The 18,705-nt window shown below is 42.1% G+C and overlaps 1 protein-coding gene and 1 pseudogene across 1 annotated transcript in view; one reads left to right on the top strand and one right to left on the bottom strand.

Annotated features, from left to right (window-relative positions):
- Window positions 1-18,705, bottom strand: part of LOC124776704 (WD repeat domain phosphoinositide-interacting protein 3) — a 127,454-nt gene that overhangs the window by 37,085 nt on the left and 71,664 nt on the right. The window lies entirely within an intron of this gene.
- LOC124778458 lies at window positions 11,114-11,231 on the top strand (annotated as a pseudogene).

The raw sequence follows: 18,705 nt of genomic DNA on the forward strand, positions 1-18,705 counted from the left end.
TTAATTGTCTTTCTGTCACTAAAATCGATTTGTACCATGAGTGTAAAGTGCCTGACATGCCGTAGAATCGTTAGCTCCGGGGTCTGGTGTGATGGATGTAGTAATATTTTTCATTGGGGCGATTGTAGTGGCGTGGGAATTGGGAAAATGAGCGAGACTCATCAGTGGTTCTGTAGGCTATGCAGTAGAGATAGAAAGATTGTGGAACAGGAGGGGAAAATTGCTGCCCTTCAGGCTGAGTTAGATGAGGATAGGCGAGAACTGGGCAGGTTAAGGGGGGAGAAGGGTAAACAGGGGTGGGAAGTGGCAACAGGCATAAGGAACAGGCCAAGAAATTCTTCTGACAGCTTTGTTATTAATGTACAAAATAGGTTTGACCTGTTGCCTCTGTCAGAAACAGATGAGCCTCTCACAGAAGTAGATGTAGACAGCGCTCAACAAGCTTTCAGCAGCAAATTGAATAAGAATGTAGGGAAGTATGCAAAGAGAAAGAAAGTCTTGTTGCTACGTAGTTCGCATGCTAGGGGTGTGGGCCAACTTCTGCAGGATGAATTAGGGTCAGAATACCAGGTCACAAGTTTTTTCAAACCTAGTGCTGGACTGGGGCAGGTTACAGAGGATTTACGTTCACTATGTAGAGGCTTTACTAAGGAAGATACTGTGGTTACTGTGGGTCGGCCGGGCAACAGTATTGACAGAGATCCGGGGTACAGCGTAGAGTGTGACCTGGCAAAGATTGCATCAACATCGAGTCATACCAGTGTTGGGTTTGTGTCGGTTCTGGAGCGCCACGACCGACCTCATTTGAGCTCTTCTGTCAGGAGAGTTAATTTGGAGTTGGAACGGCTACTTGGATCTGGTGCAGGGTCACACATTGGTGTGGTTTCTGTTGATTCACTCTGTAGGTGGGATTATATATAGACATGGCCTACACCTCAACAAGAAAGGGAAGGGTAAACTGGCTGGGCTGATAGCAGGAAATTTAAAGGGGGGAGGAACTACCTCTCATGGTGGAAACTCTTTTTTAGTGTAAGATCAGTGTCCAGTGGGAAACCCAGCCAGGCAGGTACTAAAGATGTTAAAAAAGTTAAAGATACACACAAAAGTAAAGTGAAAAATAATGTTAGTATATTTCATCAAAATATTGGGGGGTTGAAGAATAAAATTGATGAGCTTCTGCTTTGTTTAGAAGATATAGAAACTGAGAATGTAGTAGATGTACTATGCCTGTCTGAGCATCACATTGTCACTGATATGCAAAAGGTTAGCATCAATGGGTACAAATTAGCTGCACATGTAAGTAGAGATAATATGATGAGAGGAGGAATTGCCATATATGTCAAAAGCTTCCACAGTGTAAAAAATTTAGAAACTAAAAAATTTTGTGTAGAGCAACACATGGAAGCATGTGCCACTGAACTTAAACTAAATTATGGCACTTTCATAATTGTAACAGTGTATAGGTCCCCCTCAGGGAATTTCCAGCTATTTCTAGAAAACTTGGATGCTTTGTTGTGCTATCTGTCAGACAGGGGGAAGCAAATTATCATTTGTGGGGATTTCAATGTTGATTCCCTGAAAGAGTGTAATAGGAAGAATGACCTTTAGTATTACTCAATTCTTTCAATTTGAGCTCCGTCATTGATTTTCCTACTCGGATAACAAAGAACAGCAGTACATTGATAGATAACTTTTTTATAGACCAAGATAAGTTTAAAGACATAAATGTTTATCCTGTTGAGAATGGTCTTTCAGATCATGGTGCACAGCTAGTTACAGTACATGACATAGCTCCATGCAGTATATCAAATCAGACTTTCAAAGCAGTGCGTTCAATTAACAATATAAATATTGCAAACTTTAGGATGCAAACTTGAAATATAACTTATTTCACGATACATTTTTAAGGGTATTTGAAAATTGTTTTCCCAAGAAAATAGTTAAACATAATTCCAAGAAAACATATAAAAAACCTTGGCTAACTAAAGGAATAAGAATATCTTGCAACCATAAAAGAGAACTGTATCTAACAGCAAGAGGGAGTACTGACCCCGAAATTGTTCAATATTATAAAAACTATTGTGCGGTACTAAGAAAAGTTATTAAAAAGTCCAGAAGCATGTGTATCATGTCTGAGATCAGTAACTCTGATAATAAAATTAAAGCAATTTGGAATATTATTGAAAGGGAAACAGGGCAACCAAGAGCACAGGAAGACTTTAGTGCCATAAAAACTGAATGACAAGTGTACTAACAAACAACCAGAAATTGAAAATATTTTCAATAATCATTTTTTAAATGTTGTGGAGAAAATATGATCTAGATCTTCACTAGAAGAGGCAAGGCTACTAATAGAAGAGGCCGCACCTGTGCAGTTTGAAACAACTGTAATTTCACCAACCTCTCCCTCTGAAATCAGTAAAATAATAAACTCACTGAAAAGTAAAAGCTCTTACGGAATTGATGGCATTTCCAGCAAGGTACTTAAAGCTTGTTCACCACAGATAAGTAGGATTCTCAGCCACGTATGTAATAGCTCTTTGGAGCAGGGCGTTTTCCCCAATAGACTGAAATATGCCATTGTAAAACCATTGCACGTCGGATGTCAACAACTACCGCCCAATCTCTCTTCTGACAGCTCTATCAAAAATTTTTGAGAAAGTAATGCATTCAAGAGTAGCCTCCCATATTTGTAAAAATAAAGTACTAACAAAATGTCAGTTTGGTTTTCAGAAAGGCTTTTCAACAGAAAATGCCATATACACTTTCACTGATCAAATATTAAATGCTCTGAATAACCGGACATCACCCATTGGTATTTTTTGTGATCTCTCAAACGCCTTTGATTGTGTAAATCATGGAATTCTTTTAGATAAGCTAAATCATGATGTGTTGTTTAAAGCTTTCCCGGCGTACTGATTGTTCCATAAAAACACGGGAGAACTGCCGGATATCAGTAACTTCCTGCCACGATATTTCGGCGCAGAGTCTTCTGGCCATCTTCAGGTGAATGCCACTGTAGTAGTACTACAGCAGTACTACTACAGTGGCATTCACCTGAAGATGGCCAGAAGACTCTGCGCCGAAATATCGTGGCAGGAAGTACTACAGCAGTACTACTACAGTGGCATTCACCTGAAGATGGCCAGAAGACTCTGCGCCGAAATATCGTGGCAGGAAGTTACTGATATCCGGCAGTTCTCCCGTGTTTTTATGGAATAAATCATTATGGTTTGAGGGGGACAGTGCACAAATGGTTTAATTCATACTTAACTGGAAGAATGCAGAAAGTTGAAATAAGTGATTCATGTAATGTTAAAACAACAGCTGATTCCTCAAACTGGGGGGCTATTAAGTACAGGGTCCCACAGGGTACGGTTTTAGGTCCTTTATTGTTCTTGATATACATTAATGACTTACCATTCCACATTAATGAAGATGCAAAGTTAGTTCTTTTTGCTGATGATACAAGTATAGTAATAACATCCAAAAACCAAGAACTATGTGATGTAATTGTAAATGATGTTTTTCACAAAATTATTAAGTGGTTCTCAGAAAACGGACTCTCTTTAAATTTTGATAAAACACAGTATATACAGTTCCGTACAGTAAATGGCACAACTCCAGTAATAAATATAGACTTTGAACAGAAGTCTGTAGCTAAGGTAGTATTTTCAAAATTTTTAGGTGTGTCCATTGATGAGAGGTTAAACTGGAAGCAACACATTGATGGTCTGCTGAAACGTCTGAGTTCAGCTATGTATGCTATTAGGGTTATTGCAAATTTTGGTGATAAGAATCTCAGTAAATTAGCTTACTATGCCTACTTTCATTCACTGCTTTCGTATGGCATCATATTCTGGGGTAATTCATCGTTGAGTAGAAAAGTATTCATTGCTCAAAAACGTGTAATCAGAATAATTGCTGGAGCCCACCCATGATCATCCTGCAGACATCTATTTAAGGATCTAGGGATCCTCACAGTAACCTCACAGTATATATATTCACTTATGAAATTCGTTGTTAATAATCCAACCCAGTTCAAAAGTAATAGCAGTGTACATAGCTATAACCAGGAGAAAGGATGATCTTCACTATGCAAGGTTAAATCTGACTTTGGCACAGAAAGGGGTGAATTATGCTGCCACAAAAGTCTTTGGTCATCAAAAGCCTGACAGATAGCCAACTAATATTTAAAAATAAATTAAAAGAATTTCTAGATGACAACTCCTCCTACTTAATGGCTGAATTTTTAGATACAAATTAAGGGCAAAAAAACAACTTAAACATTAGTGTCATGCAATATTTTGTGTAATGTAATATCTTGTACAGACATCTTTTATTAACCTGACACGTTCCACATCATTACGAAGTGTCTATGGAACAAGTATTAATCTAATCTAATCTAGAACATCTCTATCTTTCCTGTGTTCTTAAAAACTTTTGAGAAGGTAGCTTACAACAGAATAAAAAATTGCCTTTCTGAGAATAACCTTTTAAAAACGGCTCAGTCAGGCTTCCAAAAAGGCTTCTTTACTAAGAAAACAATATATAATGTCACACACTCAGAATTAGACAAGTAAAATTATCCGAGGTTTTGTCAATGCCTTCAAACAATATATAATGTCACACTCTCAGAGTTAGACAAATAAAATTATCTGAGGTCTTGTCAATGCCTTCAACTGTGTAAATCATAAAATTGTACTAGGGACAGTACAACAGTATGACATTTAAGGCATTCCTCTTGTGTGGCGATAGTTAAGAACAACAGAAAACAGAGATTCCCATTAACAAATTATATGATGATACAATAGTAATGAGATTACATTCAGAGTGGTGAAACACAAAAACATGATGTTCTACAATGTTTGGTCCTTGGGCCACTCCTGTTCTTGCCCTACATACATGAATTATCTGCAACACTGGGGAGCTCTTCAAAATTGTGATGTCAGCTGATCACACAAATATACCGATGAAAGACTCACATACATCCACACCACACACTGCCAGGAGAACAATGGCAATGGTCTACAAATTGTCCACAGTAAATGGTACAGCCATTAATCTTACAACTCACGTTACACAATTCTATATGAATAAAAATAAAGACATGAGACTTCCCAAAAACAAAAATAACTTACATGTGGCAAAAGTAGAGATCAATGGACACATGCTGGGCATCCAGAATATGAATAAATTAATCAAAAAGATCAATAATGGAAATTCCTGGGTGGAGAAATATATAACATAAGGGAAAGGAAACCACTCACCTATAGTAGGTCAAAGTATGGAGCACAGTAACACACAAACACTTAACAGAAAACAGCATGTGTTACTGTGCTCCACACACTTATCTGCTCAATTCACCCCTGGCATAACTCCCTTTTAAAATATTGGTGTTACAAAAAGATATCTGTGCCGCATTCTGCTTTGGGCAACAACTTCTACCCTGAATGATGGTATAAACTTTGTTAAAAAGATAGCCACACTGGAAATTGTAACTTAAATTTTTAACTGTATTTTGAGTGTTGCTGTAGCTACTCAGCTCATTAGTTAGCTAGTGTTTTGGCCTGTAAAAAGCATTTTCAATTGTGCTGCTGTATCAGCATAGTCTTACTAAGGAAGAGCTTTTGAATATTCTGGAGAACTCAGATACTGAATCAGTTATCAGAGTCAGATGGGGATTTTCTGCCACTGACGATGATGAAGAGGCGGAGAAGATGCCATTAGTAGATGTCTTCCTGTTTCAAATCTTTCCCCAAATTATTCCGAGAACTCAGCTGGTGCAGTGAGGTACATGGCTAGAGATGGACTGAAGTACATGATCACTAACACACCATTGCCTGCTTTGAAAGTCCTGAAGGAGAGAAGAGGGTTCACTGCACTAGTCTACCACCGAGTGGGTGACTTCGTAATCAGTGCCTTCAGATTTCTTTTTGACAAACTGATGCTGCTTATCATTAAAAGCTCAGAATACAATGCCCAGAATGAAATGAAAAATGGCACCTGGACAGTGTTGTTGGAGGAATTAAGGCAATGATTAGTACCACTTATGCCAGATGTGCTTTTCTGTACTATAGGTGTTACCTTGGATGACATTTGTTCACGTTCTTGGGGCCTTAATTTTATCAGGGATAAAATGGCAAGAGACAGATTCTGAACTGATCAGATTACTTGCCACTCCAGTGGGGTGCGCGCTGATATAAAACTTCCTAGAAGATTAAAACTGTGAGCCGGGCCAAGATTCGAACTCGGGACCTTTGCCTTTTGCTACAGACTGAAAATCTCATTCTGGAAACATCCCCAAGCTGTGGCTAAGCCATGTATGTGCAACATCCTTTCTTCCAGGAGTGCTAGTTCTGCATGTTTCACAGAAGAGCTTCTGTAAAGTTTGGAAGGTAAGAGACGAGATACTGGCAGAACTGAAGCTGTGAGGATGGGTCATAAGCCGTGCTTGGGTAACTCAGCTAGTAGAAGACTTGCCCGTGAAAGGCAAAGGTCCCAAGTTTGAGTCTCAGTCTGCCAAACAGTTTTCATATGCCAGGATGTTTCATATCAGTACACACTCCGCTGCAAAGTGAAAATCTCATTCTGATTTAGCAGTTACTCCCAAACAAAGCCTAGAGCAGATTTACAAACCTGACAAATGTGGCATCCAAGTACAACTGTAATACTTTCTTGGGCCTTGGCAAGAATGAAATTGACCAGACAACCAGCCACTGGGACACAATGTCAGTTTTTGCCTCATTGATTCATTTATAAATAAAAGGAATAGACAAAAGACAACTTTTTCACATCCCTTCAGCTTGCTAAGAAACTTCAATAGACGAGAACTTTCATAGTGGGAATATGAACACGATTTGCTGAGGTATCTCCAAATGCATGAGCAATTCTCACATTACAAAATTGTTAAGGCTTTCGTGGCCACTTGTTGACAAACTGCCTATTGGCTTCTGTCTCGGGTTCTTCGGCCGACGTTCATCTAATGATTTTTCTGATGTTTCGCCAGCACGAGTGGCTGGCATTGTCAAAGCTTCACCCGCCATTGCCGGTGGTGAACTGGAGGGCAATGGAGGGTGAAGCTTTGACAATGCCAGCCACTCGGGCTGGCGAAACGTCAGAAAAAATCATTAGATGAACGTTGGCCGAAGAACCCGAGACAGAAGCCAATAGGCAGTTTGTCAATTCTCACATTCCATCACCTCACTGGAAAAAAAGAAGAAAAATAATAATAACCCATAGTGCACCCTGACAGTGTACTAAAGAAAGGAGAATAAGAATGTCACAACTATCAGCACACTACATCCTGAAGAAGCAATGAGTGAAGAAGGGAAGAAGAAAATAGAAACTGTTATCCTCTATAACATCACAAAGTATGGTTCCGATCATGTTGATCAAATTATTCATAATTATGCAACTAAAATTACTCACAGAAGATGGTTGATGCATGTCTTTTAACAGTGCCCTAGATGTGGCACTAATAAATGCATGGATTATCTGTAATCAATTATTAAAAAATAATCTGAAGAGAAATGTTTCACTCTGCAGCTGGTAAATAAATGGGAAACAACAAAGAGCAAAACAGGAGCAATAAGTCAGTTGAGGGCCGGACGAAAACAAAAAAGTGGAAGTGTCGAATTGGAATGTGCAAAGGAAACAAGAATGAGAAATGCAAAAAATCTGGCTTTGCAAAATGTGTACAAAAAGTAACATTAATCTGCCCAAAGTGCAATTTCAATGTTTGTTTCAAAATAATGGAAATAAATTAAGAAATTTCAGGAACTCAAGAAACAGGCTGCATTTCGGGGATATGCAATGTGTTGTACCCAAAACAGTAATCTAAAGGTGTTAGAACTCTTGAGGTACAGCTTGAGTGAAATGTGTACAACATACAAATGAATGGAAAAAAAGGCCTTACTTTAACCATCTCGTGGATTTTTATGCACTAACTGGCCAAATGACCCCTTACCGCTGCTGTTTGCCCACTTTTACAATTTTGAGAAAAACACATCAATAAATTCTGGGGGGAACTCATCTCTGGGAAACAACAAAAGGATGCCATCAGAATAATACGTGATGCTCACCCACAACTCTGTTGCAGACAACTATGTAGACATAGTTACTTCAACTAGAACATCAAATTACATATTTTCTTCCATTAAATTTGCTGTCAATAGCCCATTAGAGTCCAGAAAAAAAATGATGTTGTGCACAACTGCAGCTCTAGACAAAAAAGACTTATTCTTCTTAAACTGACTTCAGCGTAGAAAGGAGTTAATAATCCCACTGCCAAAAATCTTTGATTATATAACCACTGATTAGATGTTTGGCAGTGAAGCTAAATTTGAAAATGAGCTAAAAAGTTCCTTCTGGTGACCTCCTTCAGAAGCATTACATACATGTCTCTGTTATTAAACTAAATATTATTTTAATTATGTGGACTCATCTGTGAATGGTCATCTCATTGGCCATATTTATTAGGTGTAGTCAAAGTTTTAATGATCACATCTCAAAAAATTTCAAATTATGACCTTCAAATTTGGTGGTGGTGTGAGTCCATCTTTACGTGTTCACCTTTCGTGTAACATTTTTCCCAACTTTTGGATGACTCGGGATAATTTTGTTGTAGAGGTCTGTATCTTGGCTGTATACAAAACATTCTGCCTCAAAAATCACCTTGTAATCATTTAGAATTGCCTACTACACAATGATTTCTTCTTCCAAAAAGGAGGAAATAGTCACTGGGTGTTTTGTCATGAGAATACAGGTGCTGAGGCAAAATTTGATAGCCCAAAGAAGCAGCATGTGTGACTGTGCCCTGTGCAGAATAAGCTGGAGTACTACCATGGAGCAAAAACACCTCTTCAACAGCTTTTCGTGACACTTGACCTTAACAGTCTCCCATAACCTAAAAAGAAATTTCAGCAGTATACTCCTGTGACAATTTGCCCATATAAGGGTAAAAATAACAAAGGACGTCCCATAGGGTTCAATTCTGTGTCCACTCCTATTCCTTATATATGTGAATGACCTTCCACTTACCATTCAACAAGTAAAATTGGCACTTTTTGCAGATGACACTAGTGTTATAATAAATCCTAATACAGAAAAAGCAGCATGAGAGTTAGTAAATGATATTTTCCAAATACGAGGGCAGTTCCATAAGTAATGCAACACATTTTTTTTCTCGGCCAATTTTGGTTGAAAAAACCGGAAATTTCTTGTGGAATATTTTCAAACATTCTCGCTTCCTCTCGTATAGTTTCATTGACTTCTGACAGGTGGCAGCGCTGTACGGAGCTGTTAAAATGGCGTCTGTAACGGATGTGCGTTGCAAACAACGGGCAGTGATCGAGTTTCTTTTGGCGGAAAACCAGGGCATCTCAGATATTCATAGGCACTTGCAGAATGTCTACGGTGATCTGGCAGTGGACAAAAGCACGGTGAGTCGTTGGGCAAAGCGTGTGTCATCATCGCCGCAAGGTCAAGCAAGACTGTCTGATCTCCCGCGTGCAGGCCGGCCGTGCACAGCTGTGACTCCTGCAATGGCGGAGTGTGCGAACACACTCGTTCGAGATGATCGACGGATCACCATCAAACAACTCGGTGCTCAACTTGACATCTCTGTTGGTAGTGCTGTCACAATTGTTCACCAGTTGGGATATTCAAAGGTTTGTTCCCGCTGGGTCCCTCGTTGTCTAACCGAACACCATAAAGAGCAAAGGAGAACCATCTGTGCGGAATTGCTTGCTCGTCATGTGGCTGAGGGTGACAATTTCTTATCAAAGATTGTTACAGGCGATGAAACATGGGTTCATCACTTCGAACCTGAAACAAAACGGCAATCAATGGAGTGGCGCCACACCCACTCCCCTACCAAGAAAAAGTTTAAAGCCATACCCTCAGCCGGTAAAGTCATGGTTACAGTCTTCTGGGACGCTGAAGGGGTTATTCTGTTCGATGTCCTTCCCCATGGTCAAACGATCAACTCTGAAGTGTATTGTGCTACTCTTCAGAAATTGAAGAAACGACTTCAGCGTGTTCGTAGGCACAAAAATCTGAACGAACTTCTACTTCTTCATGACAACGCAAGACCTCACACAAGTCTTCGCATCCGAGAGGAGCTCACAAAACTTCAGTGGACTGTTCTTCCTCATGCACCCTACAGCCCCGATCTCGCACCGTCGGATTTCCATATGTTTGGCCCAATGAAGGACGCAATCTGTGGGAGGCACTACGCGGATGATGAAGAAGTTATTGATGCAGTACGACGTTGGCTCCGACATCGACCAGTGGAATGGTACCGTGCAGGCATACAGGCCCTCATTTCAAGGTGGCGTAAGGCCGTAGCATTGACTGGAGATTACGTTGAAAAATAGTGTTGTGTAGCTAAAAGATTGGGGAATAACCTGGTGTATTTCAATGCTGAATAAAACAACCCCTGTTTCAGAAAAAAAAATGTGTTGCATTACTTATTGAACTGTTCTCGTAATTAGTAAGAGGTTCTCTGAAAATGGACTCTCACCAAATTTTGAAAATACACACTACAATCAGTGTATAGAGTCATACCAACAATTGATGTAGCACAGGAGCAGGAATCAGTAACTATGGTAGAATGTAATTTTTTGAGGTACATATTAATGAACATTTGAACTGGAAGAAGCATATTACTGAGCTTCTGAAACAAATAAGCTCAGCTATTCTTGCTTTTTGTATAACCACTAAACTCTGAAACAAACATATCAACCTCCTGACATATTTCAACACAGTACTGTCGAATAGATTAATTTTTTGGCGTAACTCATCACTTAGGAAGTACTGATTGCGCAAAAGTGAGCAGTAAGAATACCGTATTTAACCGAGTATAAGATGACTCTGAATATAAAACTACTCCCATTTTTTTAAAATGCTCCTCAAGAAAAATTTATTTTTAACATATTCTGACTGATCAAAATTACAAACTGTTTCACTGATATAAAGCATTCGCCAAAAAGTTAACATTATACATATTCTAAACTTATGTCATTTACTGACTGTCTACATTTTGATAATACTGGGGGAAACAAAATAAATAAAAAGAAATGGATACATTAATTTTGCTTACTAACCCTGTGCCAACGGCCTTGCCACAGTGGTAACACCAGTTCCCGTCAAATCACCGAAGTTAAGAGCTGTTGGGCTGGTCTAGCACTTGGATGGGTGACCATCTGGTCTGCCGAGGGCTGTTGGCAAACGGGGTGCACTCACTCCTTGTGAGGCAAACTGAGGAGCTACTTCCAGTGATGCCTGTGGACTGAGGATGACACAGCGGCGGTCAGTACCACTGGGCCTTCCAAGGCCTGTTTGGACTGAATTTAGTGTACTAACACTGTAGTCTGTGTTATCACTATTTTTAATCATCATCATCATCATCATCCTAATACGACAGCTGCAAAATTTATATCTTCACTGTCACAAATATCTGGTTGTTTCTTCCAAATATGTTGCTATTTCTGAGGTTGTCGTTTTGGTGGGACCAGAGAACACAGCCTTTTTTTTGGAGGGATAGATATCGGATTTCGCTTCTATACTGATGATGTGACGAAGCAAGCTGGAATCTTTTTACTTCCTCTCTTGTTTTGCCATCTGCTTCCTTAAATTCATTTTTTCATTTTTAACTAATTACTATTATCATACGTACGTATAATCTGCATTTTCATAAAGAGAAAGGATGACCCTCAGCTTTAAAGAATATAGCACCAGATCTAATTTTGTGCTTATTTTTGTGTATGACAACAATTTCCTAATTTATTTTGACTATTTCTAGTTAATATCTTTTGTTATAGGGTGAAATCAGTAATTGTTCTGTGACTTAGATTCTATTGTTGACTTATAAACACACATAAATTCTGTATCAGTTATAAACGAACCACTACCATTCTTTTAGTATTTATTTGGCTCTATTTGAAAACGTGTTAGCAAAGCCAGCCATTAATTAATTCCAAAATAATTACCACATTTGTCAAAAGTATTGTTTGTATAACTATATCTGTTAATTTCATCATTTAAACAAATAACTTGGTCTATCCCTTGTCGTAGAAGAAACTGTTAAAAAGAAGGAATTTTTCTATATATTCAGTTAACTGAATGAGTTATGTTATAATTGTAATTTCTGTAAATGAAACATCGAACAATGTATAGTTTCAGTACCTGTTATGAGGTTATATAAAGGCCCAGTTCTTGGTCCCGAGACAATCAGTCTATGACCGATTTTCAGACGAGAAACCTGTATTGGTTAGAACAACAACAATGCATCAACTTGTATGCTGACATTTACCTGCAAACTATTAATGAGGCTTATCAAAAGTTAACCAATAGTGAACTGGCCACGTTAGCTGTGTAACATTGGGGGGTTGTGAACAGTGAAAGTAAAGAACTGTTAAATGCAACTGTTAGCTACATATTTACAGTAGTCAGCGTTGAAGACAAAACAAGTGAAATTTAGGCTTGTACAGATGGGAACGAAACTAACTGACAGTGTTACAGTAAATGGTACTCTCCACATTCACGTTATGGTGGCTTGTAAGAGTATTTATGTATGTAGATGTACAGGTAAATGCATATTAGGCATCTAAAGAAGTCATCTGGATTGGCCTGATATGGCTGCTACACTTCTGCTGCTGCCTGAGTTCGGCGGGCTTTATGAATGAGTGTGGGCAGCCACAGAAATCATCAGTTGGCGACATCTGTCATTGCAAGATGTTGAAAACTGATAAATAACTTATTTTCAATTTTTCTACTATCATCTTGAATGTGACACACCAGTCTTCAAGCACCTGGACTTCCACTTCTCTTGGAATTCCCAATTCTTCAGAAAGAGATAGTCTTTGTTCTTCATCATTCAAACTTCTCTGATCACACTGGAAACATCTGTGACATCTCACCACTGCATCATATGATGGTGCATTGTTGCCATACATTTCTACAAACTCTCTGTGGATTACTGCAGCTAAGTTAATAACAGGCAGACCTTATATCCAGTAATTAATATTATGTATAAATCAACTCATTTTGTGTCATTACAACACATCAAGCAAATGACCCGTGGAAGGGAGGGAAGGAAGGAAAATTAGATTTAACATACTGATGATGACAAGGTGGCTAGAGAAGGACCAAAAGTTGGGACTAGGGAAGAATGAGAAAGAAAACTGGCCAATGTCAATTTCAAATAAATTGTGTGATAAACGGTGAGTATAATTTAACTGAGTAATAAATGCATTCTCAGAAGAGCACCTTGAATTCTGATTCCCCATAAGAGGGATGTAAAAAAACAGACAAGACATCCTGGCAGCATTTTATGCGACAGTCAACCCTTTGATTGTGTGGAATATAACAATTGAATACTGAAACACTATGCCACTCCTCTTGAAAACATCAACCCTTTGATTGTGTGGAATATAACAATTGAATACTAAAACATTATGCCAATCCTCTTGAAAGCACTGAGTGTCAGCTTCATAATAGGCAACAGACAGTCAAAATTACAAGCTGTGCTGCAGTGTAAAACTTAACATAGAATAAGAGAACATAAAATATGCTGTCCCACAAGGGTTTGTATTGGATTCAGTCCTACTCTTAGCTTATGTAGAAGACTATCCAAAGCCTTTAAGAAACTGTCCAAAAGTTGTAGGGTTTGCTGAAGATACAAATATACTAATCAAGAGCCTCAACACACCCAACAGGGCCCATGTGATGGCTGAATAGGGCCATGACTGGTTCACAGCAAATGCTTTGTATTTATCTTACAAGAACTACAACATTACTTCAAATAAACAAAAGTGTTCCCCTGGTTCCAAAAGAATGCATTAATGAATATTGAAACAAAAAATAAAGCAGAATATGTGAAATGTTCTGTGTAGTCAGATAATAAGCTACAATGACTGTTTATAAGCTATCAAATTACTTAGTTTGCATACATTCACGCATTTCTTGACAATCATGGAACCTATCAAGAAGAAGATTATTCTGGGATGTTTAATGATTCAAGATATAGTGACAGAATCTTCTTGGGTGATCAGTTGATTGGTGGCATCATCTTGTCACAAGGTTTCAATGAGTTTCATAACCATTGCCACCTGGCAAAGAAGATGGGTACAAAATTCATTGAAATGTTGCGAGAAGATGCCACCACTTGGCTAATCACCTGAAAGGATTTAATCACTGGAATATGCTGACAAAGCCTGCAATCAAGATATACACTGAAAACAGATACATTAAGATGTACATTAACAAAAGAGAAGCAACATTTAGAAACTTAAGCTGTACACCATATTAACAGGAAAGTACCACTACATTGTGCAGTAGCCACCAGAAAGATCGCGGGAGACGCACATCGGCACGGCGCGTCATGGACAGTAGTTGCCGCAAGTAAAGTCCCGTCCACCAGAGGGCATGCGAGAATTCGGCTACGCCCTCTGCCGGCGGAACAACAACAACTCAGGCAGCACGGGCCGTGCCCAGTCAGTTTTACATCGGGCATGCCTAGCAGACATTCCCGGTCTACACTATGTGAAGTACGACGGACAACGTGTTTCGTGTTAATACACAACTGGTGGCGAGTAGGGTCGTTCTTTCGCGTGTTGCGTCGCCGTTACGGTTTCGCAGCTTATCCACGGCACGGAGGATTTAGTGCGGGTTTTGGTTGAGCAGCAGATGGAGCTCATGGCAACCATGAAACAAGCACTTCTGGCGTTGCTCTCCACGCAGTCTGCTCCGGCGCCGTTCCCTCCTCCCTTTCCCCTGTATGATGAGACGGCGGAGGATTGGGACGCATATGAACATTGCCTTTGGCAGCATTTCCAGGCATTTCATGTTTCCGATGCAGTGGTATGTCGTGCCCTTTTCTTATCTTGGATATCTCCCTCACTGTATCAAGTTTTGCGCCAGCTAACGACATTGCAGGAACCCTCATCCTTCGCCGCCGCACGCATGTTGTAGCGGCTAGAGTTGAGTTCTATCAATGCAAGAAACAGCCCCATCAGTCTTACCGGGCGTGGGCCGCTACCCTGCACGGTCTTAGTCGCAAGTGTCACTTTGTCACGGTGCAGTCGCGAGAGTCGTATGCCCATGTTATGGTGTGCGACATCATTGTTCGTTCGGCCCCTGATAGGGAGGTCCAGTACCGAGCCCTGCAGTTGGAAGACCCTTCCCTCGAGGAAGTCTTGTCCATTGCTCAATCGTATGAAGTCTCTCACGCCCCTGGTCAACAGTTGGAAGCGTGGTGCGACGTTGGGGTGGTTCAGGGCAGTGCGGCCGTGTCCACTGCATCCGGGATGGACAATGTGCGAGTGGTACAATCTGGCCATTACGGCCGCTCCCGCATGGCGCGTAAACAGAGTTCCAGCCGCCGGCCCGTTACCGTCCTGTGCGTCGTACTATGTACATCATGATCGGTCAGAGTGTCCCCAGCATTGGGCCATTTGTCGCAAATGTAATATAAAAGGACACATTGCTAAAGTTTGCCACTCAGCTTCAAAAGACTTGAAGGAAGCAGGTACAGAGGACATGGACGTTGACATTCAGGAAGTTTCATCGGGCCAGGCTCCCGACGCTTTGGCACACAAACTCTTTATCGAGGTGTCAGTTCGGTTGCGCCGATTACAACTGCAAGTAGATACGAGCGCGGCAGTTTCCTTGTTGAACGCACAAACTTCCTCCGACCTTGGGTCGCCCCCGTTGGCACCAGTTTACCAGTGTCTCCGCAGTTATGGTAAATAGTTCATTCCCCTACTGGGTCAATTCACTACCGACATTACTTACAAATCAGTCACTCGGCCTCTTACTTTTATTGTTGACAATGATGCGAGCTCCGCTAACCTTTTTGGATTGGATGCCTTTCAAACTTTCGGTTTTTCTATCGCAGACACCATACAGTTGGTCTCCGAAGATGTTCCCTATCAATCATTGGATTCCTTGACCTCTGACTTTAAGGATATCTGGGGCGTGTTTCAGACTTTGAAGCTCACTTAACATTGAAGGCGTCGCCTCGCCCGCATTTTCTACGCACGAGGCAGATCCTCTTGGCTCTCCGCCTTCAGGTAAAAGCAGAGCTAGACTGGCTGACAGCCCTTGGGATCATTCTTCCCATCTCTTCTAGTGGGTGGGCTTCGCCCATCGTTATTGTCAGGAAACCCTCGGGAAAATTACGTCTTTGTAGTGATTTCAACGCCACCATTTTAATTCCCAATTGGTGGTGGACACCTATCCCTTGCCTCGTTCTGATGAATTGTTCTCCCACGTGGTGCGAGGCCAATATTTTTCGAAAATCGATCTTTCGGAGGCTTATCATCAGATATCACTTGATGAGGACTCCTAATGGCCGGCGGTCGTCAACATCCCTCATTGTATTAATTACCTGGACGACATAATTGTCACAGGCCACAGCACGAAGGAACACTTGCACAACCTTCGCACCCTCTTTCTCAAATTCAGGTCCATGGGCCTGCGTTGCAACCTGCGTAAGTCAAACTTCTTCCAACCGTCCATTGAGTATGTGGGCTATACCATCTATCGGCACGGCGTCCAGCCGCTAGGAAGTTTGGTCCAAGGTATCGTCGACCTTCCACGGCCCGCTTCGCTGAAGGAGTTACAAGCTTTTTTAGGCAAGATTGCCTATTACCACCATTTCATTCCCAGGGCTTCCACCACAGCCCGCTCCCTGTACTGCCTTCTGCGCAAGGGTGTTCCTTTTGATTGTTCGCCTGCATGCGAGCGCGCATTCACCTCGTTGAAGGGCCTCCTCATGTCAGTGCCTTGTTTGGCTACTTTGGCTACAATAAGCTATGGCTACAATAAGCCATTGGTCCTGGCTACAGATGCTTTGCAGTACGGGGTTGGGGCGGTCCTGGCCCATGGCAATGTGGATGGCTCCGAGTAGCCACTGGCGTTTGCGTCCAAAACTCTTAGTTCCGCGCAGGCCCATTACTCCCAGGTGGAAAAAGAGGCTTGGCCATTGTCTACGCTGTTACCAAGTTTCACCCTTTCTTGTATGGCACTAAGTTTCAGTTAATCACTGACCATAAGCCACTAATATCATTATTTGGCCCCACCTCTCAGATTCCGGATAGGGTGGCCCACAGACTGCAGCGCTGGGCCTTGTTCCTCTCTAAGTACCATTATGACATTCATTTTCGCCCTTCCGGACAGCATGCCAATGCCGACGCTCTTTCCCGTCTTCCGGTGGGCCCGGATCCTAAGTTCGATCGGGAGGAAATTATGTTTTTTCATTTGGATGTGGCGTCCCACCAAGCGGTTGATGGCTTTCCGATCACTAGTTCTAGAGTCGCCAGGGAAACGGCAGTTGACCCGGTTCTCCAGCAAGTAGTTCGCCTCGTTCAGCAGGGGTGGTTGCCGTGACCCCCAGGCTGGGCCTCGGACCCTCTTCGTAATTATTTTGTTCTACGAGACCACCTCTCAGTCTTGGAAGGAGTTCTCCTTCTGGCTACCGATGATACGGCTCCTCTCGTGGTTGTTCCTGCAAGTCTGTGAAGGGAGGTCCTCACGTTATTATATGAGGGGCACTGGGGTGTTTCTCGTACTAAAACCTTGGCTCGCAGACATGTGTATTGGCCCGGTATTGACAGAAATTGAGCACTTGGTGGCCACCTGTTCCCAGTGTGCGAGCCAACATGCGTCTCCCAGGTCAGCATTCTCTTCATGACCGCCTGCAACCCAGGCATGGGAACGTGTTCACACAGATTTTGCGGGCGCGTTTCTCAATGGCTTTTGGCTCATTGTCATTGATGCTTATTCCCAATTCCCATATGTGGTTCGCTGCTCCTCAACCATTTCAGAAGTTGCAATCCAGGCACCCGCAAAAATCTTTTCTATGGAAGGTCTGCCAGTCACCCTGGTATCAGACAATGGACCTCAGTTTATTTCGCAGACCTTCCAGGATTTTTGTAGGCACTTCGGCATTCGGCACGTTTGCTCTCCCCCCTTTCATCCACAATCGAATGGGGAAGCTGAGCACATGGTGCGCACGTTTAAGACGCAGATGAGAAAGTATGTGCACGAATTTCCTGCGAAGGAGGCGTTGACATTTTTCCTGACGGCATACCGGACCACACCGATGGGAGAATGCAGCCCTGCAGAGCTCCTACATGGGCGCCAACCTAGGACTCTGCTGCACCTCCTCTGGCCAGGTCTTCACCAGTCTTCACCAAAAGGGGTACCGCTATCCACCGGGTATGTCGGTCTGGGTATGTGGGTTTGGTCGCAATCCACGTTGGATACCGGCGGTGGTCCTGCGCCGCAATGGCTGCCGGCTCTATACCTTGCAGGCAGGGGACCGGGAGGTACGTCGTCACCAAAATCAGCTAGGTCCACGTTTGGGCACCCACCCTCCGACCCCTCAGGTGCTGGATTCCCCATTTCTCAGGGGACGCTACAGCCCCTCCCAACTGTGACTCCACCACACTGCGACGGTTCTCAGCCTTGGTGGCTTCCAGTAGCTCCAGCACCGGCATCGCCATCGTTAGAGATGTCCCGGCGAGAGCTGGCCCCCCTCGCAGGCCCGGTTTCTCTGGAGGCTGGTTCACCTGTGGTCGTGCCTTCCCCATCGTCCCCGCCACTGGGTCTTGCCCCTCCTGAGGTGGAACGGGATCCGAAGTTCGACAGCTTGTCACCCGTTCTGTCCCGGGCTCCAGTGGTGGGACGACGGGGGCC

The sequence above is a fragment of the Schistocerca piceifrons genome, chromosome 2, assembly GCF_021461385.2.
Source record: "Schistocerca piceifrons isolate TAMUIC-IGC-003096 chromosome 2, iqSchPice1.1, whole genome shotgun sequence".
Taxonomy (NCBI): Eukaryota; Metazoa; Arthropoda; class Insecta; order Orthoptera; family Acrididae; genus Schistocerca; species Schistocerca piceifrons.